Source organism: Canis lupus, chromosome 10 (genome assembly GCF_003254725.2).
Source record: "Canis lupus dingo isolate Sandy chromosome 10, ASM325472v2, whole genome shotgun sequence".
Taxonomy (NCBI): domain Eukaryota; kingdom Metazoa; phylum Chordata; class Mammalia; order Carnivora; family Canidae; genus Canis; species Canis lupus.
Window position 1 is genome coordinate 38,785,853 of NC_064252.1, and position 24,806 is coordinate 38,810,658.

Below are 24,806 nucleotides of genomic sequence, written 5' to 3' on the forward strand. Positions count from 1 at the left end.
AGCTGCCTGTGTCACTGAGCTTTAAGGGCATCGGTACCCAGCGTCCCAAAAGCCTATTTTAAGAGACTTCACTTCAGTGACTGATACCAACAACATGCAAATTCTGCCAAATGACTTCACGAAAAGAGGGTCTGCAGCAGCTTTCATAACTGGAAAGCAGAATATTGCCTCACTACAAGTGTGTAGACCTCAGGAGAACTAGTGAGAAAAACCATCGGAAAGAGGCCCCAGGGAGAAGGTTCACTATGTGTTGTGATATATTTTACACCCTCTACTCCTTCCCCAAAATGGCTTAACTATCTATGGTTTTCATTTTCCTGTTACCTCTTAAGCCCTTTTAAATAAGTGGTATGTCTCCCTTTGAGGCAAAGGTTTTGTATTTACCAGAAAAAATGAAGGTGAGAGAAAAACCCTCGCCCTCCCTCCTGACCTTCTCCCAGAAGGATGACGGGGTGATGGTTCTGAAGGGTCGGGGGGCTTGGAGGGGGTGTAGTCAGCATAAGGAAGAGGACACTGGATTCTCTTCCTGGAATAGGCCACACGCCAAAATGTTCCTCTTATCCACTAATAGTTTCTCACGTCCACTCACAAAACCGAGTTTGCCAGGTTCACTTCAGACTTGGAAACAGGGCACACTTCTTATCAAAGCACAAACGAAGCACAGGGGTGTCATCTCCCTCTCCTGTTGCAGGGGCTGACTTTGGAGTGTTCTGTCCACGCAAGGTCTCTCCAGTAACAATGATGTCTCATGCACAGTAAACCCTGAAGGTTCGGGGAGGCATTCTGTGGCCACACTGGAAAGAACCATGGGAGTGTTTGCACTGAGTGACCCGACAGGAGATGGAAGAGTCTGGTTTTCCTCTCCATACTGCACCAGGCAGATCCTTGGGATGAGGTAAGGAGTAAGGTGGTTGGTGCTAGCAGGTGGTCTCGTAGGTGCAAAATGTCAAAGCAGTTGACTAACCTCTTCCCTCACTGGGTGGCCTCCAAGGAAAATGCTCCTGACCCTAAAAGGCCCTGCTGCCCTGCACCAAACCTAAGTGACTTAAATTGAATACTGAGAAAAAGAAGAGAAAAGTGAACAGGATTTAGATAACTGTGGTTAGAAAAATTGCTTCAGGATCATTGGGTCTGAGTATTTAGAAGACTCAGAGGACTCCGGAGCGGTGGACATGAACACGCATACCTCTACAACACCCAATCCCCAAGTTTTCATTTGTTTTCTGGGAACCAATAATGTTTGAAGAGAGGTCATCCTCTCTGAGGCTGGGGAGCACAAAAGTCTTGAGGGTCCCAGTTAGACAACACAAACAGGGAAATGAAAGAAGATCAAATAATCATTAGATGATCATTTCTAGCAAAGTGTAATTCTAAGACAACAAGAGGCAAGGCGATGAATACTTTACTGAAGGAGTCTTCACAGGGACCCCACTAGGTACCCCAGCCCCACAGTAGCATATATATATATGCTGGCAAGGGCCTGCCCTGGCTTAAGGAGCAGCCCTCTTCAGCTCCAACAACTGCAGGAATGCTTCAAGCAAGTCCATGGTGCCAGAGCTCCTGTTGTTTCCAGAGCCACTCAATCTATAACTTTATGTAAAATCTCATATTGCAAAACACTTTTAAAATACTATTATTGAGACTAAAAACACGTCTACTTGCTGGACTCTGTCCACAGACCTCTGTTTTACAATTTCTGACCTATAAAAATAATCTACAGAAAAAGAAGAACAAAACTAGAGGCACCACACTGATTTCAAACTGTATTACAGAGCTGTAGCAATCAAAACAGTGTGGTATCAGCATACAAAGAGATGCATAGATCCATGCAACAAAATAGAAAACCCAGAAACAAACCCATTCATATATTATCAATTAATTTGCAGCAAAGCAGGCAAGAATATACAATGGGGAAAAGACATTTTCTTCAATAAATGGTGTTGGAAAAACTGCAAATCCGCATACAAGAGAATGAAACTGGACCACTATCTATGCTATGCACAAAAATTAACTCCAAGTGGACTAAAGACCTGAATCCAAGACCTGGAACCACACAACTAGAAGAAAACATAAGTAGCAAACTCCTTGACATCAGTCTAGGTGATAAGTTTTTTTATTCTGACACTAAAAGCAAAGGCAACAAAAGCAAAAATAAACAGACGGGACTACATCAAACTGAAAAGCTTCTGCACAGTAAAGGAAACCATCAACAAAATGGAAAGGCAACCTATGGAATGGGAGGAAATATTTTGCAAAGCATATATCTGATAAGGAATTAATATCTAAAATACATAAAGAACTCGTACAAGTCAATAATGGAAAACAATCCAATTAAAAAATGAGACCTAAATAGATATTTTTCCAAAGGAAACATATAAATGGGGACACGTGGGTGGCTCAGTGGTTGGGCAGCTGCCTCGGCTCAGGTTGTGATCCCGGGATCCAGGATCAAGTCCCACATCGGGCTCCTGTGAAGAGCCTGCTTCTCCCTCTGCCTATGTCTCTGCCTCTCTCTCTCTGTCTCTCATGAATAAATAATCTTAAAAAAAAAAAAAGGAAACATAAATGGCCAACAGGTACATTAAAAAAATGCTCAACATCACTTATCATCAGGGAAATGCAAATCAAAACCACAAGGAGATGTCACTTCACACCTATTCAAATGCCTGTTATCAAAAAGACAAGAAATAAGCATTGGCCAGCATGGAGAGAAAGGAGAACCCTCGTGCCCATTGGTGGGAATGCAAACTGGTGCAACCACTCTGGAAAATAGTATAGAAGTTCCTCAAAAAGCTAAAAATACAACTACCCTATGATCCTGCAGTTCCACTTCTGAGGATATAACAAAGGAAATGAAAACATTCACTCAAAAACACATATGAATCAGTATGTTCACTGCAGCATTGTGTACAATAGCCAAGATACAGAAATAACCTAAGTGTCCATTAATAGATGAATAGATAAAGAAAATGTATGTGTATATATATATTTATATTATATTTATAATATAATCTATATTATATATTAATATGTAAACACATCTGCTGTATTTATTATATTATATAATTATATATAATATATATGATCATGTTATGTATACATATATTTATTATATAAATTATAACATAATATGAGTTATATATTTATAAATTATACATAAATATAAATATATAAAATTACATATATGTTATATAAATTATAATATAATATATTCATGTATTTATTTTAAAATTATGTATAGATATATACATTATACATTTGTGTATATCTCATATTCTTTATCAAATCATATATTACATATAATAATGTAATGTATATTTATATATTTATATATGATAAAAGATTATTTTATGTATATTTATATATTTATATATAATAAAATATTATTACACCATTAAAAAGAATGAAATCTTGCCATTTGCAACAACATGGATGGAACTTGGGGTCACTACACTAAGTGAAATAAGTTAGCCAGAGAAAGGTAAATATCATATGATCTCACTTATACTTAAAATCTAAAAATAAGCAAAAGAAAAACCAACAGTAACCCAAACTCATAGATACAGAGAACAGATGGTGTCTGCCAGAGGCTGGGAGATGGTGGATGAAATGGATGAAAGGAGATAACAAGGTATAAAATACCTTTCAGTTGTAAAATAAATAAGCCATAGGGATGAAACACATATGTGAAAGTTATTAAGAGAGTAGATCTTAAAAGTTCTTTTTATAAGAAAAAAAAATTCTGTAAGCATGGTGACGGATGTTAACTGGACACATTGTGGTGATCATTTTGCAAGACACAAATATCAAATTACTATGCTGTACGTCTGACACTAGTGTAATGTTGGATGTCAATTATACCTCAATTTAAAAAAAAGCTATAACTTTATAAGACAACATATACATCCAAGAAATGACACTCAAATGATTCGATTATAGCCTTTTTGGAAATGGAAAATCACTTAGAGATCAAATCAATCCAATTTTTGGATGAGAAACACAGACCCTAGGGAATGGAGAGAGCACCATTCTAGTTCTAGCAAGAACTAGAGACTCCGTCTTCTGTCCAGTGTTCCTTCCTCCTCAGAAACTACCCAGCCAGGCACCTCCACCCAAGACCTGAGAGCCTTTCCTCTTCTCTTCTCAAAGCCAGCTGGTGGCTAAGTCCTTCATTCTATCCCTCATACTCTTTATTATATCTTCATTATGAAGGCAAGGAGGGATTGCACTGACTGATGAGAGAATAAGGAAGTTGGCCAGGGAGGATGTGGACACCACTTCTGGCCTGTGGGACCAGCTCTTGGGCCACATGATGCCCTTTCTGGTAATGCTGTTAGACTGTGTGTTTGATCCCTGCCCGTACACTCCAATTGGGCTCCATTTCTCCTACAAAAGCCCTTGAACCACCTGGCTGAAAGTGATCTCCCCAACCTCTAAGCACTCCAGATGTTTTGCAAACCAGTCACTTGGCACTTTCTGCCCAACTCAGTCATTACCAGCTGGGGTTCAGTCTTGGAATCAGGCAGGAGCTCAGACACTCCCAATGCTTAGGCTTCACCCCCATCCCATTTACTCAGAATCTCCAGCACCCAGGTTGTTCTAATGTGCAGCCAAGTTTGAAAATCTCTGACCTTTCTTCTATTTAGAGCCTTGATTTTTTTTTTTTACATTTCTGTTTTTTAAATATATATAGATTCAATCCCAGGCATTTTGGGTTTATGTTTGATGTTTATTTCAAGCTTCTTCTTTTTTTTTTTTTTAAAGATTCTATTTACTTATTTGAGAGAGAAATAGCAAGAGCAAGCATGAGCAAGGCAGAGAGGGAAAAGTAGACTCGCCACTGAGCAGGGAGTCTGATGTGGGGCTTGATCCCAGGACCCGAGCCAAAAGTAGACGCTTAGCCAGCTGATCCACCCAGGCACCCCTGTCCAAGCCTCTTGAGAGAAAGGGTTAGATTGTTCATTTTCAGTCTTCTTTCTAATACCTGCAGTTAAGGCTGTGTATTTTCATTGAAACACTGCTTTAGCTGAAACTTGTAGGTTTTGATATGTCGTATTTTCATTATGAGTCAGTTCAAAGTATCTCTAATTTCCTTTCTGGTCGTTTTTCAGCATATTTAGCGCCTTTAAAGTTGACATTTCCTAGGTTTTATTGTGCCCATAGGTTATTTAGAAACGTGTTTCCCAACTTACAAATATGTGTAGATCTTTCAGTTATCTTTCTTTTCTAATTTAATTCCACTGTGGTCAGAGAACATATTGTGTATGATTTCAGTCTTTTGAAATTCGTGGAGGATTCCTGCATGACTCATAGAATATGGTCTACATTGGTACATGTTCCTTGTGTCCATGAAGAAATATGTAGTCTGCTCAATCTTCTGTGCATTGCTATATATCAAGATCAAATAGATGAAGTCATTTTTTTCTATTGTTAGTCTTTTACATCCTTTACTGATTTCTTGTTTGCTTATAACAGTCCTGAGAGATGTGTGTTAAAGTCTCCAACTATAATTACGTTTCTCTATTTCTCCTTTCAATTGTCACCTTTTCTTTATATATTTTCATTCTATATAGTTTTGTACTTAAAATGTGTCTTTTATCATCAACATATAATAATGCTTTTAATACAATCTGATATTTGTGTCTTTTAAGTATTAGTCCATTGATAGTGAATGAAATTACTGATATATTTAGTTTTAAATCTATCATCTTGTTAATTTTTTCTACTTGTTCCCTCTCTTCTTTACTTTTCCCTTATTGTTTTACTTATTAATCAAGCATTTTTATTATTCTACTTTAATCTATCAGCCTATTACTTATACATTCTTTTGTTATTATTTTAGTGATAATCCATTAGATTAAAAATACATCCTTGGGATCCCTGGGTGGCTCAGCAGTTGAGTTGTCTGCCTTTGGCTCAGGGCCTGATCCCAAAGTTCCAGGATCAAGTCCCACATCAGATCCCTGCAGGAGCCTGCTTCTCCCTCTGCTTATGTCTCTGCTGCCTTTCTCTCTGTGTCTCTCATGAACAATAATAATAAAAAAAATCCTTGACTTAGTGCAGCCTATCTTAATTTAGTACTTTTACCACTTTCTGAACGGTGCATGGAATTTTTTTTTTTTTTTTTTAGTGCATGGAACTTAAAACAGTTTAACTTCATTTACACTGCTCCTGTTTTGTTTGTTTTGTTTTGTTTTAATTTGGTGCTACTGTTTTCATTCATACATACTAACTATATTTTATTTTATTTTTTAAAGATTTATTTCCTTCTTTTAGAGAGAGTGGAGGAAAGAGCAGAGGGAGAGAGAGAATCTTCAAGCAGACTCTCCAGAAAGCGAGTGCAGAGCACATTGGGGGCTCAATCCCAGGGCCCCGAGACCATGACCTGAACTGAAATCAAGAGTCTGACACTCAGCTGACTGAGCCACTCAGATGTCCCATTATATATGTTAACTATATTTTAAACCCCATAATCCATTATTAATTATTATCTACCTTCATATTTACCCTTTGGGGTGTTCTTCATTTCTTTCTATGTGTCTGTACTTCCATCTGAGATCATTTTCCTTCTTTTTGAACAGTTACTCTCTTTAGTACTTTTTAAATAAGAATTTCTGTTTGTCTGAAAGCATCCTGTAAGTTCTTTCAACACTATGCAGATGTCATTCCATTGTTCTCTGACTATTAGACAATCAGTCATCAGTCTTACTGTTGTTGCGTTGAAGACAATCCATCTTTTTATTCTGCTTGCTATTAAAATGTTCTCATCTGTCACTTTCAATTCTTTGGCTGTGATGTGACTCAGTATGGGTATCTTTAAATTTATCTGCTGACATTATCTAACACTTTGAACCTACGGTTTGATGTCTTTTATTAATTGTGTAGACCTTATTTTTAAAAACATTACTTTCAAAAATATTACTCCCACTCTTTTTCTCTTTCTCTGTCCTCTTTTCCCGGGAACCCAATTCATACATTAGACCTTTATAGTATGTGTTCTGCTTTTGTGTCCATTTTGTTACTTTCTACCTTTTTTTCCATTCTGTACTTTAATCTGGATATTTGTATTGTCCTTTCTTTAGTCTACCAATCCTTTCTTCTGCTAAGTCTAATCTTACACTAAAATCATTCATTTAACTATTAATTTACCTGGAGTATTTTTTCATATGAATTATCATTTTTTTATGAATAATCATTTGAGATCTATGGAAATGATATACACACAACACATTGGTAAAATTGTCTTTCCACTGTCTCCTTGAGGATGTCAATCATAGTTATATTTAAATCTCTGTCTGCTTACTAATATCTAAGTAACTCATGAGACTTTTCATTTTGATAATTTTTCTTAGTTTCAGTTACTTGATCTTAATTTTAATATGGCTTGTGGTTTATTTCAAGTTCTGGACATGGCCTATCAAAGACTGGAAGATGTTTTCCTGTAGGTTGCATTAATGTTCCATCTGGCAGGCAGGAGGCATGCCCACTGATCATCATGATCCTATCATGGGCTAACTTTATGCTATTAGGTCTGTTAGGTCTGTTTAAACTTCACTCTTTCTTCTGTGACATAGCCTTTATCCCTAAGACTGGGCCCTTCTGGGAGCTCAATCAATATTCTATACTATTGAGCAATGCCTCTCCTCTTTCATGGGTCTTAAACTCTGATCTCTCTCTCCCCCATACCTTATGGCTGCTGAAATCTCTGGTCGTCTCTTTATACACCAAGCTGCAACTTTCTGCTGGTTTCTTAGGTTAGCCTGATGCATGCTCACCTTAAGAGTGGGCAGATGTTTCCAGGGAAAATGTATGTAAAATTTTCAGTTCATTTCTCTACAGGTCCTTTCTTTATGCAATTTTGCCTCTCAAGCAGCCACTTCTGTAGACCTGAAATCCAGCTCTGTCTCCTCAACCCAGTGGGACACTCACTGAATGCAGTGACCCTCTGTGTCCATGCAGAGAGCTAGCAGATGCTGTCAGGACAGAGCTGGACAACTGCGAAACTCACCCCCATGTGCTCCATTCTCTCAGGGACTGCCCCACCTCTCTAGTCCTACCTGCACTGGTTGCATTCCAAAGCCTTCAAAGAGTTTCTATTTTTTCCAGCCTTTATTCTTTCAGCAAGAGACTTAGTCCAATATCAGCTATACTATTATGGCTGGAAGTGGTATTCTCTCTCTCATCCCAAACCTCCCTAACACTTCTATTTATATAGATATTTGTTATCGGTGATATTTGTTGCCTCCTTCTGCGGCACTTTAGCTGCGTATTCACAAAGAGAGAAAAGATGCGATCTCCTTTTTTTTTTTAGGTTATTTTTTAAGATTTTATTTATTTATTCATGAGAGTACAGAAAGAGAGAGAGAGAGGCAGAGACACAGGCAGAGGGAGAAACAGGCTCCACGCAGGGAGCCCAACGTGGGACTTGATCCCAGGTCTCCAGGATCACACCCTGGGCTGAAGGTGGCACTAAACCGCTGAGCCACCTGGGCTGCCCAATGAGATCTCTTCTTATCAATGATCTCTGATGTTCTTAAATGGACAATTATTTAATTTAAGGAAATCCTCAACAACTGCATAGCCACAATTTGCATCCCAAGAATTACAAATATCTGTAATATAATATAATATATATGTATATAATATATAGAATATCTGTATCAGTGTGTAATGCTACGTTCACCAGCGATGGTAGACTAGGATGGTCCAGGACTACTTCTGATACAAAAAAGGCTGGAAAAAACATAGGAAAATGTATCCGGAGTCAGTAGAGAGCTGCCCAGACAGTGAGGGCTTAAAACAACAAAACTCAGGGGCTGCAGGTAGAGAGGAAGGAAGCCACAGGGCGAGCCTGATGTTCTGAGCCACTTTGCCCTTCAAGCACATGCTGATTCCAAAGTGAATGGACAGGACTCAGTAGCCAGTCTTTGTTGATCATCAGTGGAAAAAATCAACGAAACTTTAAGTACCAGACTCTGGGACCCAAACTCATGCCTCATGACTCATGTCATCAGAAATCCAGAGCCCAGAGAATTTATCCTCTAATTCACTAAAAAAATATCTGGGGTTAGAAGAGGCAGCCTGCCTGCTCCTCGCCTAGCAATCCCCAGTAAGGAGCAGCTCAGTCAGAGACAAATGAGCTGTCTATACCGCCAAGGGACTCTGAGGATGAGCTTTTTACTGGGACTAAGCATGGCATTGCAGCAGTTTGTTTTGTTTCTTAAATTCCACATGTGAGTGAAATTGTATGGTATTTGTCTTTCTCTGGCTGACTTATTTCACTCAGCATAATACTCTCTCTCTATCCACGTCCTTATATCTATATTTCAATTGTGCTATGGGCTGAATTGTTCCCCCCCACAACCCAGATTCATATGTTGAACTCCTGACTTTAGTCGCAGTACCCCAGAATATGATTGTATTTGTAGATAAGATCTTTCAAGAGGTCATTAAAGTTAAATGGGGTCATTAGGTGGGCCCATGATCCAATATGACTAGAATCTGTATAAAAAGAAGTTAGGTGTTATGGACTGAATGTTTTGGATGCCTGGATGGCTCAGTGGTTGATCACTGCTTTTGGTGTGATCCTGGAGTCCCAGGATTGAGTCTCACATCAGGCTCCCTGCATGGAGCCTGCTTCTCTCTCTGCCTATGTCTCTGCCTCTCTCAGGTGTGTCTCTCATGAATAAATGAATTCTTTAACCATGACTTCATACTTTTTACTCTTCTACTTTCTTGTCTAGACTTAAGATGAAATGTGCACCTGTTCAATTGTTATTAACATTGTTGTTAAAGTTTCCTTGCATCTATATTTTTTTTCAAATTTTTATTTACATTCTAGTTAGTTAACACAGAGTGTAGTATTGGTTTATGGAGTAGAATTTACTGATTCATCACTTACATATAATACCCAGTGTTCAGCACAAGTGCCCTTTTTAATACCCATCACCCATTTAGCCTATCCCCTACCCACTTCCCTGTCAACTATCAGTTTTTTTCTCTATCAGTAAGAGTCTCTTATGGTTTGCCTCCTTCTCTTTTTTTTTTCCTTCCCATATGTTCATTTGTTTTGTTTCTTAAATTCCACATGTGAGTGAAATTGTATGGTATTTGTCTTTCTCTGGCTGACTTATTTCACTCAGCATAATACCCTCTCTATCCACGTCCTTATATCTATATTTCAATTGTGCTATGGGCTGAATTGTTCCCCCCCACAACCCGGATTCATATGTTGAACTCCTGACTTTAGTCGCAGTACCCCAGAATATGATTGTATTTGTAGATAAGGTCTTTCAAGAGGTCATTAAAGTTAAATGGGGTCATTAGGTGGGCCCATGATCCAATATGACTAGAATCTGTATAAAAAGAAGTTAGGTGTTATGGACTGAATGTTTTGGATGCCTGGATGGCTCAGTGGTTGATCACTGCTTTTGGTGTGATCCTGGAGTCCCAGGATTGAGTCTCACATCAGGCTCCCTGCATGGAGCCTGCTTCTCTCTCTGCCTATGTCTCTGCCTCTCTCTGTGTGTCTCTCATGAATAAATAAATAAAATCTTTAAAAACAAACAAAGAAACAATATGATATGTTTTTACCTGATTGAGCTTCTAGGCTTTGCTTATCTAGACTTAAGATGAAATGACACACCTGCACCTGTGTCAGGATAAGCAGGAAGGAAATGTGACTATGGAGAGTGGGGCCTCTGGGACTACTCAGGGTTTAAAACTAACCTTTAAATAATAGATCACCTGTTTTAGGTATAGTATGTGTTTTAAAAAGAAGGCCTGTTCCATTATCTCAGGAATTTTACAATAGCTGAAGCAGCTAAAAGTTAAATGGCTTAATTTAAACAATTTTAATTTTTAAATTTTTTGAAAGATTTTATTTATTTATTTATTCATGAGAAACACAGAGAGAGAGGCAGAGACATAGGCAGAGGGAGAAGCAGACTCCTTGCAGGAAGCCTGATGTGGGACTCAATCCCGGGACTCTAGGATCGCATCCTTTTTTTTTTTTTTTTTTTTTTTAGGATCGCATCCTGAGCAGAAGGCAGATGCCCAAACACTGAGCCACACAGGTATCCCTAATTTAAACTATTTTAAAACCTAATTAATGGTAACAAAGTAAGTGTGGATTTGATGCAGAAAGAACTGGCTCGGGCAGCCCTGGTGGCTCAGCAGTTTGGCGCCTGCCTTCCGCCCAGGGTGTGATTGTGGAGACCCTAGATCAAGTCCAGCGTGGGGCTCCCTACGTGGAGCCTGCTTCTCCCTCCGCCTGTGTCTCTGCCTCTCTGTGTGTCTCTCATGAATAAACAAATAAAATTTAAAAGAACTGGCTCTGTAGACCAATTTGACGTAAATGACCAGTGCCAATTCTTTAAGCCCCATTGGCATCACATTCAGTATTCTTAGATACAGTCACATAAATTTCTTGAGACAAATGTCCTGTGTTGTCTTCTGACTCAGAGCTACTACACTCAAGTTCAGAGGCAAAACTGGAGCACGAACCTTAGAGATCTAGGGTAGGGCAGGAGTTTGTTTGGTTCCCAAGATGAACATTGTACCCTTTCAGCTTCACTCATCACTCAAGGCAAACCAGCAGAACAAAACTCAGCTCCATTGTGCTGTCTGGGTCACCTCCTGGGTTACTTTACCTCTTTGAGCCCCACTTCCCACAGTGACAGTGCCGGGGATATGATAGAGAGCACTCACTATTGGTTAACACTCTGTTTTAGGAAGCTGGGAGGAACAAGAGGTAGACAGGAAGGTGTTGGCTCCTGTAAGTACACATGTCCTGTAAATGCCTTCCCTTCTGTGTGTGCCCTGCAATTCCTCACAGTATAGCTAAGGAGTAGCTTCCCCTCAATTAGGCATTCTGGATGCAGTGCTATTAACGATCCTCCCTGGAGGTGTGCCTTGAACAAGAGAGGGAGAGGATTTCATCTCCAAGCCACTGCTGAGAGAGGGCACCCACTCAATCTTGGGAAGTGACAACTGATAATTCAAAATCCATCAAAATTCATCAAAATCTTCCTGGTGTTGGGGTTACTGTGAAGTTTCTCCGAAGCCACCTCTGATCCAGGTGTGTGAATCACTAGATAAGCCACCATTGTGTCTTTTTTTTTTTTTAATTTCGTCTTCCTAATTGTTTTTATTTCTTCATTCTATTTTCATCTATCATTTAAGTTTTGTTTCCAGTTTTGTTATTTATAAAACACGTTCCTAAGGTTCAGTGACTTGAACTAGAAAAGTCCTTCAAAATCCAGATAAAATGATCACCTCATTTTTAAGCACATCCTAACTTGTGCCTCTGTTAAAAGACAAAAGTGGGGAGTAACTGCAGCCCTGTGTGTTGCTGAGGTGAGTGTAAAATGGTCAGCCTCAATGGAAAACAATATGGTGGGTCCTCAAAACAAGTTAAACATAAAATTACCACATTATTCAGCAATTCCACTTTAGGTATATGCCCCCAAAGAATCAAAAGCAGAGATTCAAATAGATATGTGTACACCCATGTTGATAGCAGCATTATTCGCAACAGCCAAAGATGGAAGCAATGCAAATCTCCATCTGCAGATGCATGGAGCAACATAATGGCCTATAATTATTCAGTCCTAAAAAGAAAGGATATTTTTACACAAGTTGCAGCATGGATGAACTTTGAAGACATCACGCTTGGTGAATAAGCCAGTCATAAAAGCACAAACTTTTTTAAAAGATTTTATTTATTTATTCATGAGAGACACACAGAGAGAGGCAGAGACATAGGCAGAGGGAGAAGCAGGCTCCCCGCGGGAAGCCCGATGTGGAACTCGATCCCAGGACCCTGGGATCACGACCTGAGCCAAAGGCTGACAGACGCTCAACCACTGAGCCACCCAGGTGTCCCTAAAGGACAAATATTTGATATGATTCCACTTATATGAGGCACCTAAAGTTGTCAAGTTTGTAAAAGCAGAAGGTAGAATGGGGGTTGCTGGGGCTGAGGGGAGAAGAGGAATGGAGAGTTGTTGTTTAAAGGGTACAGACTTTCAGTTTTGTAAGATGAACAAGTTCTGGAGAAGGATGGTGGTGATGGCTGCATGACACCACGAGTATACTTACTACACTGATTGTACGCTTGGAAAGGTAAGTTTTATGTTATGTATATTTTACCATAATTTGGAAAAGGCACAAATTGGAAGCAGATTGGGGGGGGGTGTTTAATTGATGAGATGCTGATTCAGTTGGTACCCAGATGTTGTGTGGCCCTCATAGATGAGGGCAGGTACCATGGATGGATCTACTGGGAAGTCCATATTCTTCTGAATGCTCTTCACATCAAGCAAGCAAAGCAAAAAAGGCAATAGATTTTTTTCTTGCAGTATCTTAAAAATAGAGAAGAGAATCTAGGTCGATGTTCTTGATAGCTCTATTTATTTTCCATCTCAAAGAATTCCTTCCTGTTCTGGGAAAAACTAATGAATGTTTTGCACACGTTTCCATGTTTTCTGAGCGGGAGGAATGTGATTGATGATGGCCAGAATGGAAACTGCCAAGTTCTTAGAAAAGGTATGTCTTTAAACTAAACCTCCCTCCACCCCACCCAAAGTCCTTTTCCAAAGATGTAACTAAATTTAACCATCCAGAAATCATCAAGAGCATCATATTTGTAGCTTGGCAGTTCTTTCACACCCTGCCCCATGTCATGATTTCTGTGTTCACACCCCTCAGTGACAGAAAACATTGACTATGACTCAACTTCATCATGTTCTTTTCATAAAAATTAAAATCTCCGGACCACTTCAATGAACTTGGAAGTAAGAGTTTCCATGCCAGGACTTCGGAAAAAAGTATTTGGTGACCAAATATTTTTGTGCGGTTTTGTGGTTCGAATTTTACTCACAAGCCCTAAGAGCTATTTTCATCTCATTTTATTGATGCAAGTGTGAATACTGGATGGTGGAACAGACACTGAGTACAAGCTGCTTCTGAACCATGGAAATGCCCTCGAGCTGCTTGGCCAAAACGCAAAGTGAACAAGATTTGGGAATCATCTCCTTTCTGTTGAGTTTGGAAGTTGAGATGTCAAAGGAGCTTCTAATGTGAGGTAAAGCAGAGAGTCAGCGTGGAGAATGGCCAGTTCCAGTCTGGGAAGAGCTCAGGCAGGGACCTTGAGAAGATATTAATGGGCCCTCTGGTTTCATGCTGGTTGCACTGCCCATGAGACTGGGCAAGGTCAAGTGGGAGGAAGGGAGGCAGCCTACACAGACAAGAATGTTGGACAAGAGCTGTTATTCCCCTCGCCAGTATAGACACTTGTGAACTCAGATTCTTTTGCTTTCATTAATGTGGCCTGTTAAAGCACCCCACATGACAGATTAGTTCACTGAAATGACCACCTTTAATACTGGGGCCTGGGGACAGTCACCAAAGGGAAAGGGCAGAAAGGCAGAAGAAACATTAAGAAACTGGGTTGCAGTCTCTTGCTATTTATGACTGTGGGACTATTAGCAAGTTGCCGGACTTTGCCAAAGCCAAGTTTCTTGATCCATAAAATGGGGGCTGCCTAACTCAAGAGCTCTTTATAGGAGGGACTGGAATAAGGTAGGTACGCACAGTAGAGCAGCTGGTGTGTGGCAAGGTGTGTGCTCCTTATTATGTCCAGGCATTCTTTCTGTTGCCGGGGCCGTGGGCAAACCATCTGTTAGTCAGTGAGCTGGCATTCACGGAGCACCTGTTGTGCACTGAGCACCCTGGGAGGTGCTGAGAGGTCTATCCCTGCAAGGCAAGTGGTCTTGGACTCTACAGGCCAAAGAAAGAAGACATATTTCAAAAGTGTGCCATGATGAGTTACATCAGCATTCAGAGAGGACTTTGGGCTACATCTTGAAGCACAGCTGGATTTTGGGGGGAGCTTCTGAGCAGGTGCATAAGTCCCCCCAGTCCACCAAACCTGCTCCTTCCTGGCCTCATGCCTACATTCCACCTCCAGATATGTCAGAGCAGCTTTGACATCAGGACAAATAGGGTCATCTTTAGGGTGAAGATCTGTGATTAGGAGGTGAGGACAGTGAGGCCAGAGAACAATTGCTTCTTGGCTTGATATTGGGCTGCTCCCAGGATATAACCATGGTAGCAAACTTAGTCCAGCGGTTAATTTGTTGCCAAAGGAATGATACTCAAAAAATGTGATCTTGTTCCTTTCATTCCTTAAGTTTTGCTTGCTCTGTATGTCTATGAATTCAAGTTAAGTAAAAACTTGTACCCAAATAGGTGGCTTACTTTCTTCTTATGCCTAGCTTCCGATGCGGTACATGTCCTGGAGTGTCCAGTTTTACATTTGGTGGAACTCCTGCCCCAAAGCAAAGCATGTGTGTTGATGGACCTGGTCCAGACTCCAGAGGAGCACAGATAGGAAGACTAGGGGCTGGGCACTCGATGGACTGAGCCAGTCAGGGGCCAGGCAGGAAGAAGACAGCACCCCAAAGGAGAGTAATGTGTAGTGAATTTAATAAAGGGACCACTTTTAGAAGGATGTCCGAAAGAGACAGTGAGGGTCCTCAGGGTCAGCAACAAGGGAAAGCGCTGACCACCCCAGGACTTGAGGGCACGAGGGAAGAAGTGATCGCCAGATTCCAGAGAGAGCCGAGAGTGGCAGAGGCAGCCACCTGGCAGGAGCTGTAGCTTTCCATAAAGAAATACAGAATGAACAACAGCAACCTGGCAAGGGGAGGGAAATAAACACCACAATTTCACTCTCTCTGATGTCCTGCCAGGGTTCCCCATTGGCCAAACCCAACTGGCAGCCAGGTTTGTGGAGTCCATTGATTCAGTCCACGATGGTCAGCCTCCTGGATACAGACCAGGCCGGGGACCAGGGGTGGCAGGGGTCTGGAGGGGGAAAGGGAAAACATTCAGCACAGTAAGCTTCTATACATTCTTTGTTGCAGGAACATGATGCAACTCCTATTAAAAACTTACCTCAAGTAATATTTATTATGGAATAGAATTCAGTATATAAATGGGCCCATCTTTACTTCCAGTAAAGAACAAATAATGAGATGTTCTTGAAATTCTTTCATTATTCCTGTTGACATCCATGAAAATGTATATAATGATAATGCATACCTATTCTTTAAGTTTTTTATCATATAAATAGCAAATATTCTGAAGGAAATAAAAAAATTATGACAAAAATTAAATTACCTGCAACCGTACCATCCAAGGATGACATTTTAAAGATCCTCCTGCAAATCCATTCAGTCTCTTTTCTGAGCACACGTACAAGGGTTTTCATACAACAACTATCAGATTGTGTTCTGTGTCCATTTTTATCTCCAGCTTTTTCAGCTTAATGTAACCGACGAACATATTCGCGTGTGGCTGGCCACATGGCTCCTATCTTCAGGGTATATCATAATTTACTTAGACATTTAATTTACTTAGACATTTTCTATTATTGGATATTATTAAATGTTCAATTTAAGCTCTTTCCCATTTTTTTGCTGTTGTAGTTACACCACAAAGATAGTACATGCCACTTTGAAAAAGATGACTCTGGCTTCTTGTGCTTGCTACCCACACCTTCCCAAGTAGACAAAGGCACAGGTTTTAAACCCATCTTCAAAGTACACAAAGCAAACCGGCATTTGCCCTCCTTCATGGATGGCGGCTACGTTATTCTCGCATATAGATTAAAGCGGGTGTCCTACCGAGCTCTCCTAGAACCTCTGTGTTCAGAGGTCTCTGGACACACAGCAGGAGAGGTGACACTGAAGGCCCGCATCCCCCTGGAGGCTCTGAGGGGCAGCAGGGAGTGTCACGGGCTCCCCATCACCCAGCAGGACAAATAAGCAGATGGGGACGCTCTGCAGAGCAGCAGATGAGCAGGTCATCGACCTGGAAGATCAAGCTCTGCCTTTCTACTCACCGCTGTGCTTGACCTTCACTGTCTCTCTTAAAGCAGCGCTGCTGAGACAGGGCCGATTCTTTCTTTCTTTTTCTTTCTTTCTTCCTTCCTTTCTTCCTTTATTCTTTCTTTCTTTCTTTTTAAATATTTTGTTTATTTATTTATTCATGAGAGACACAGAGAGAGAGAGGCAGAGACACAGGCAGAGGGAGAAGCAGGCTCCCTGCAGGGAACCTGATGCGGGACTTGATCCCAGGACCCCGGGAGCACGACCTGAGCCAAAGGCAGATGCTCAACTGCTGAGCCACTCAGGTGCCACCAATTTTTGCCCACAATTACCAATGACCATGGGCACCCCCCCAAACCCGACGTGTAGGGCACCTTTGGAATGATCCCGCAGATGACCCCTCCAGCCACTGCTCATCAGTCTCCCTGCTTCTGTTGATGGAGATTGTTCTCTTGGCAAAGTTTTAGAAACAATTTATGTTTGCTGGGGGGAGAGGAAGAGAACCAGAACCAAAATAGAACCATTAGCACAAAAATTTTTTCCTACCGTGTGTTGTCTGACTTCGGGTTATCTGGAATCCATCTGCTCCCAAAAGAATTGTAAAAATGTTAGGAGGGCAGGGGGGTGGGAGTTCAGTTGGAGAAGTTTTGCAAGTCTGATCTGAGGTGAGAGAACCTGCCCGGCTGCCGTATGACAGAGGGCAGAAAACAGCAAAGGGACACTTTAATGCTCAGTCCTGTGGGGAGTTCAGAAAGCACGTCCCAGGTGAGCTCCGGGGGTCACATGAAATCCTCCACCCAACATCATGTGGCCCCTTGGGCGAGTCTCAGGGATTCACAATCAGATAAGCCTGGGCCCGGCATTCTGGGCCTGAGGGTCTGGTTGGCCTATAGTCTCCACCACTCCGTAAACGAAGACATGCTACTCCATGTCAGAGATGCCACAGAAAGTTATGTCCAGTGTTCAAAAGGGGCCCAAAGGAGGGGGCAAGAGGTCATGTCCACCAGGAGATGGGCTAAGCCCTCCCCTGCAGATGAGTCACCATCCCAAGCTTGGAAGGATAGTGAGAAGGGTGATGACTGTTAAAAGTGTTTGCTGGGCACTTCCAGGTGCCGTCACTGTGCTCACCGCAGCCAGGGTCCAGTTAGGAGGCCAGCTAGGGGTGTGGGGGCACAGGCTGAAGGACGCAGTCCTCCTGAGCTCACACCAGGGTAAGGTTGGCACCTGAGGGGGAGCACCCCCTTTCACTGCCGTTCAGCGTGGCCCCCCTGGTCCTCCCAACACTGCATTCAGACCTCACTGATCACCTCCCAGCTAGCTTAGAAAGCAGCTCTGTGGGCACCCGGGTGGCTCAGTGGTTGAGTGTCTGCCTTTGGCTCAGGTCATGATCCCGGGGTCCTGGAGTAGAGTCCCTCGGCCTATGTCTCTGCCTCTCTCTCTGTGTGTCTCTCATGAATAAATGTTTAAAAATCTTTTAAAAAGAGAGAAAGAAAAAAAAGGAAAGCAGATCCTCCATTCCCACTTGTCTATGAGAGAAATCTGTAAGGGTGGGTTAGTGCTCACAGCAAGCAGAGCTGGTACCGGCACCTGAGTCCTCTCCCTGCAGAACTGGGCTGCTGACAACACCTTCACCAGACAGTCGTGGGGTATTGGGGTGTCTTCCGGGCATGAAGAGAACATTCAAGGCCTGATGGGGAGACAGCAGCTCCCACCCAGAGGCAGTAAACCTTTGGCTCAGAGCTTAAATCCAGCCTGCAGATGGCTTTGCTTTTGCTTATGGAGCATTTTTGCAAAATTTGGGCCACTGTTTAAAAATGAGTGACTTCCACAACACTCTGGAAGTCGAGATTCCCTCGACCTGTGAGAAGAGCTAGCAGCACTGGGCCCGTGTATCTGCAAGGAGGAGCCAGAAGGGAGGAGAGGCTGCCGGGCCTGCTGCCCTGCACCTCCAGCACCCCTTGCCCAGGTCTGTGCCTTCCTCGAGGCAGTGACAGAGTTGTCCTGGGTACTGCATCTAAACGGTGTGGGTGCACTTCTGACCGGGTAGAGGATACAGGCCTGAGGTCGAGGGCCAGAGGTTTTTGAAAGTGTCTTCCTTCTACAGTTTCCTGCTCGGCAACATGAGAGGACATGGGACAGTCTGCACACTGCGCGCTGGTCACAGAGAGCATCTAACCCAAACCCGGGAACCTAGAACCATCTGTGGAGGCAACCAAGAACCATCTGAAGATTTTTTGTAAAATATTTTATTTTTATTTATTTGAGAGAGAGAGAGAGAACAAGCAGGAGGGCCAGACACAGACGGAGAGAATCTCAAGCAGACTCCCCACTGAGTGCAGAGCTCCATGTGGGGCTCGATCTCAAGATCCTGAAATCATGACCTGAGTTGAAACTCAAAAGTTGGACGCCCAACCAACCCAACCACCAGGCGCCACTTTCTGAGAGTTTTAAACAAAGGAATGACAGACTCTGAAGGAAGCCCTATAGGATGCATAGGGTTCCTGGACCACCTTTCCGTCGTTCAGCATCTGTCTCTCTTCCACTGTGTTCCACGCTGCACCTCTGGAGTCCTGCAGAGTGCCCCAGCACAGTGGGGCGGCAGTGAGATGCCTCCTCTCCTTGTTCTCCAGTTTCCCTCTCCTTGTCCTCAGCTGATCACCCTACCCTGACTCTCATTTCAGTGAGAAAGAGAAGCCATTGAGAGGGAGCCACCACACCTTCCCACCACTGGCCTCTTGAGCCTCGCTGCTAGAAAGCAGCCCTGCTCTAATGCTAGCCAGCCCCTGGGGTGGTGGCCTCAGCCCCTCTGCTCTGCTCCAGGACTTCACCCTGCTTTCTCCTCCTCCTCCCTGGAATCATCCTGTCTTTCCTCTCCACTGGCTCTGCTCACCAGCATGCTTAAATATAAAAATAAGTAAACTAATCAAAAAGTCCCCTTTTCCATTTTTTTGCTCCCCTTGATGGTAGAACTCCTCAGGGGGCTTGACTCTACCCATTTTGTCACTTCCTTACCTGCAAGTTTGACTAGACCGTCATCAGTACATTTCTACTGGGCTTTGTCAAGGTCACAATGCCTTCAATTTTGCTATATTACACGTCTTGTCTTCTCTCCCCTCTCTGTAGCATTGGACACCTGATCCATCCCTCCCCTGGAAATTCTTCCTTTGCTAGGCTTTAAGGGCACCATGCTTTCCTGGGGGGTTTGGTCTCTCCAATTAAGCTTTGAGGTCCATGGAGATGGAGAGTGATCTGGGCCATTTCCTCCTTTCTCCTGAGCATTCATATGTGTGCCTGGCACTCAAGAAAGGTTTACTGAAAGATGGAATGAGTAAATGGGTCATCCTTCCTGCAGTGCCCCACAGAGCACAGAAGCCATGCAGGTGAACACTTAATGAGGGCAATCATTTCCTAAGGCGGCTGTAATAAATATCCATACATTTACTTAAAAGGACAGAAGAGAATTCTCTCCAATTTTTGAAATCAGTCCAACATCAAGATGCCAGCAGATCCACACTTCCTTCCAAGGCTCTCAGGGAGAACCTTACCTTGGCTTCTTCTAGCATTTGGTGGCTCCTGGCCATCCTTGGCTTGGGAATGCACAAGTCCAATCTTTGCCTCCACTGCCCTTTCCCATGGGTCCTTCTGTGTCTCTCCTTCCTCTTATTAAGATACCATTGGATTTGGAGTTGTCCCTAAATCCAGGATCTCAGAATCCTTAGCTAATTACACGTGTGAAGACCTTGTTTCCAAACAAAGCTGCATTCTGAGGTTCCTGGTAGACATGAATGAGGAGCTGGGGTAGACACTATTCAATAACTGTACATCTCCCTTGAAATTTAAATTGTTTGAGTACCCACAACAGCTAAGAGATTCATCTACTGGGGCCCATAGAGTTTGTAGTCCTTCAGGTGTCTCTTAGAAAGATAATGTTCCTAAAGTGGTGGAACTGACAGCCGAATGCTATTTTTTCTTTTCTTTTCTTTTCTTTTCTTTTCTTTTCTTTTCTTTTCTTTTCTTTCTTTCTTTTCTTTTTTTAAAAGATTTTATTTATTTATTCTTGAAAGAAGAGAGAGAGAGAGATAGAGAGAGGCAGGACACAGGTGAGGGAGAAGCAGGCTCCCTGTGGGGAGACCGATGTGGGATTCCATCCCAGGACCCTGGGATCATGACCTAAGGCAAAGGCAAACGCAACCACTGAGCCACCCAGGTGCCCCAGAATGCTATTTTTAATCTTTAAACACAAACATGTGAAAATGTATCCTCCTTTATTTTCTTATATGTGATTTTAAATTTTGACCTTGAGTTCCCCTTCTACCCAATGGAGAAAATGTAGGAAATCATGTCCAGGTAAATTCAGGTCTTTTCCTCAGTACTTCAGGTTGGAATACTCTGGGTTAGAACTCCCAAGTGCAGCACCATCCTTCCCACGTCTACTCTCCTCCAGAGTCCTAGTGGGCTCTGCCAAATGGTCTCTGGGGTCTTGTCTTCACTCCTGAGATATCCCTCAGGACTCAGTGCGAAGGGCCCCTGAGCACAGATCTGCTGATCTATTGTCACTCTGCCCCATGTGGTGACTTACCAAGGACTCCGCACCAGCATCTAACTTCCTTGTCTACTCTCCTCTCTGGTCCTTCCTTCACTTCCCTTAGATCTGGGGAATGGAGGGCCCTGTGTGGATAGGAGACAGGCTAGTTTTGCCTGACTGCTCTGTGCACAGATTTTCCTTTCTCAAACATGGATGGAAATAATTTTGGATTGGTTTAGTTTGGTTTGGTTATCATTTTTTAACTGAAAATCAAGAATTGTCTTTCTTTGATTTAGGCTTCCAGCACGCCTGCTTTTCTGAGATGGTGACTCATGTTTGGCAATCTGTTTATGTGAGGCAAAGGCCCTGGGGCACAAGTGAGGAAGTTCACTAAAGCAAAGGTGAGGACCTGTCTTAGGGCCAGGACATCCCCTTACATTATGCCATCCATACATGAAGAGATGATTGCCTATGAGACTACACCCAAATATTCTCCATTCATAGCACCTTCAGAGTCCCAGAAATCATTCCATGGTGGCTCTAGACCAAAGAAATACCAAAGAAATACAAAAATTTCTTAAATAATTAGGTTAAAAAACTTGATAAGTATTCATGCCCTAACAACATAGTAGGCAGTTGCAAAAAAAAAAAAAAAAGGAACACAAAAAACAAAAACAAATAAAACCAACCTACACTGAGCAACTTTTCAAACATTGGAATCAGATTGGACACCATCTGTTATGCACTGGGTCCCCAAAATACATGTATTAAAACCTTACCCGTCCTCCCCCCTCCCCCCACCCCATCCCGGGCACCGGGGTGGCTCAGTCAGGTAAATATCTGCCCTTGGCTCAGGTCATGATCTCAGAGTCCTGGGGTCAAGCCCCTCATCTGGTTCCCTGCTCAGTAGGGAGTCTGCTTCTCCTTCTCCTCCCCCTGCTCATGCTTGTTTTCTCTCTCTCTCTCTGTCTCACACACACACACACACACACACACACACACACACCAAAAAAAAGCAAACCAAAAAACCTACCCCCCAATTCGTCTATATTTGGAGGCAGGACATTCAAAGAGGTAGAATCAAATGAGGTCATATGAGTAAGGTCCTAATTCACTAGGACTGGGGTCCTTATAATAACAAGAAAAGACACCAGGGATGTGTATACACAGAATAAAGGTCATGGGAGGACATAGAGAGGAGACAGTGTCAGAGAAGAAAAACCTTTCCTCTACCCTGTTTTGTTGAGTGATTGAGGCCTGCAAATTAAATGAGCAAAAAACAGATTGACAGGGGAAAAAGCTATGCAGTTTTTATCATAATTTACATTCAGAGAAAGGTTTATAGAAAAGAAATAAAACTCAAAAAAGTAGTTTGGAGCTTATATGCCGTCTTAATAAAGGAAGGGGCATTTTGGCTTTAAGGGTGATAAATAGTGGGGCAGTAACTAGGAAATATATGAAGGAGCTAATGGGTTATGGTAACAAGATCTGTTTATGGAGACTCATGTTGACTCCCTATCTGTGGTGTCAAGAGGGCCCTTCCCTCCTAGTGGGCACGGGGTGCCCTTTCACAGAGAGACATGTAGGCCCTGCTTTGGGGAATAAAGGAGGGCAGACAGCTCTTCCTGCATCTGCTCCTTCTCAATTGCCCTCATCTTAAAATAGTCCATGAGCCGAAGTGGCGTATTTATTTATTTTTTTTATGATAGTCACACAGAGAGAGAGAGAGAGAGGCAGAGACATAGGCAGAGGGAGAAGCAGGCTCCATGCACCGGGAGCCCGACGTGGGATTTGATCCCGGGTCTCCAGGATCGCGCCCTGGGCCAAAGGCAGGTGCCAAACGACTGCACCACCCAGGGATCCCCCGAAGTGGTGTATTTTGGGGTGACATATCCTGATCCCCTTCAACTGTCATCTGCAAGCCAAGGGGAGAGGCCTCCGGAGAAGTCAATTTTGCTGACCTCTTGATCTCAGACTTTCAGCTTCCAGAATGGTGAAAAGATAGACTTCTGCTGGTTAAACCACCCAGACTATGGTATCGTATTATAGTAGCCTTTGCAAACTAATACACCATCATTCACTTTCCTTTCTTTTAATTTTATTTTATTACAGACACTTTGACAAAGAACAGGACTCCATCTGGCACCAAGACTATACATGTCCTTGAGCTAACTGTCCGCATCGGCTGGGCCAGATGTCAAGCGTGCTTTCTTCCCCAGGAAAGGCTGAAAGAGCCCAAGGGCTCTGTGAGGCTGCTTTGGCACACATGGGCAAGTCATCCAGAGTTGGAGAACTATTACTTCAGATCAGAAAACGTCAGTCTTTCTCCTTCAAGAGGCACAAGTGTAGCGGCCTAGGTTGCCCACTCTGTTCTTTTGATTGACAATTTTTCATCTACATAGTATTATAAAACTTTAGAGGTTCAGTATTTTATAGCAACCTATAGGCCAAACACAGATGTACCAATTCGAAATAGTGAAAAGAGAATGTAAATGATCCCCCAAAGAGAAGTAAGACTTTTTACTTCGCTGAAAAGTTGAGCAGTGAAGGGCAGACCGAGGTGGAAGGTGGCATGTGGTATTTATTTTCCTCTGCTTACCTCATGGAAAACCAGGAGGAAATGAGGAAATGTAATGAAATAAGGACTTGAAGCTTAAGTACATTGCTGAAGTTATAAAAGTAGAATGGATACTTATTTAAAAATAACTATTTTTAAAATGGAGGAGGGCAGGAAACGTGGGGGAAATGTTACAGAGCTGGATTCCTTATCCACGCTCTGGAGAGTGAACAGATACAGGCTAAATCCAATAAATCACCAAACAGAGGAATAAACATGTGCTTTCTCATTGTTTTAGAAGAACAACAAACAGGTAAACACGTCTCTCCCTGGGGAGGGCTGCTGTGTCTGTACCTGGGTTTCAAGTGAAAGCAAGATGCCTTATCTTTTTCTTTAATCAGCATTCTATTTTATCGGAGTTTTAAAAATGATTTGCCCTTATTGCTTTCATAATTAAAGTTTTGTTTTCTAAGAAGAAAATGTTCACCAAATGTCATGTGGAAAGAACAGTGTTTAAAACAATATAGTTGCCTTTGAACAGAATGGGTTTGAACTCACAGGCTCCACTTAAACACAGATTTTTTTTTTCCAATAAATGTAGTACAGCACTGTAAATGCATTTTCTCTTCCTTATGATTTTCTTTAAAATTTTTCTTTCCTCTAGCCTACTTTATTGTAAGAATACAATGTGCAATACATATAACATCCAAAATATGTGCTAATTGACTATGTTATCAGTAAGGTTTCTGGTCACCAGTAGGCTGTTATTAGGTAAGTTTTAGGAGTCAAAGTTCTTTTTTTTTTATTTTAAAAGGTTTTATTTATTTAT

The 24,806-nt window shown here is 42.2% G+C and overlaps 1 long non-coding RNA gene across 1 annotated transcript; it reads left to right on the top strand.

Annotated features, from left to right (window-relative positions):
• The first annotated feature begins 684 nt into the window (after positions 1–684).
• On the top strand, positions 685–24,657 carry LOC112675126 (uncharacterized). The gene is made up of 3 exons (XR_003145766.3): positions 685–895; positions 21,717–21,821; positions 23,533–24,657. It is a non-coding gene; the product is annotated as an uncharacterized LOC112675126 (long non-coding RNA).
• Positions 24,658–24,806: the final 149 nt, after the last annotated feature.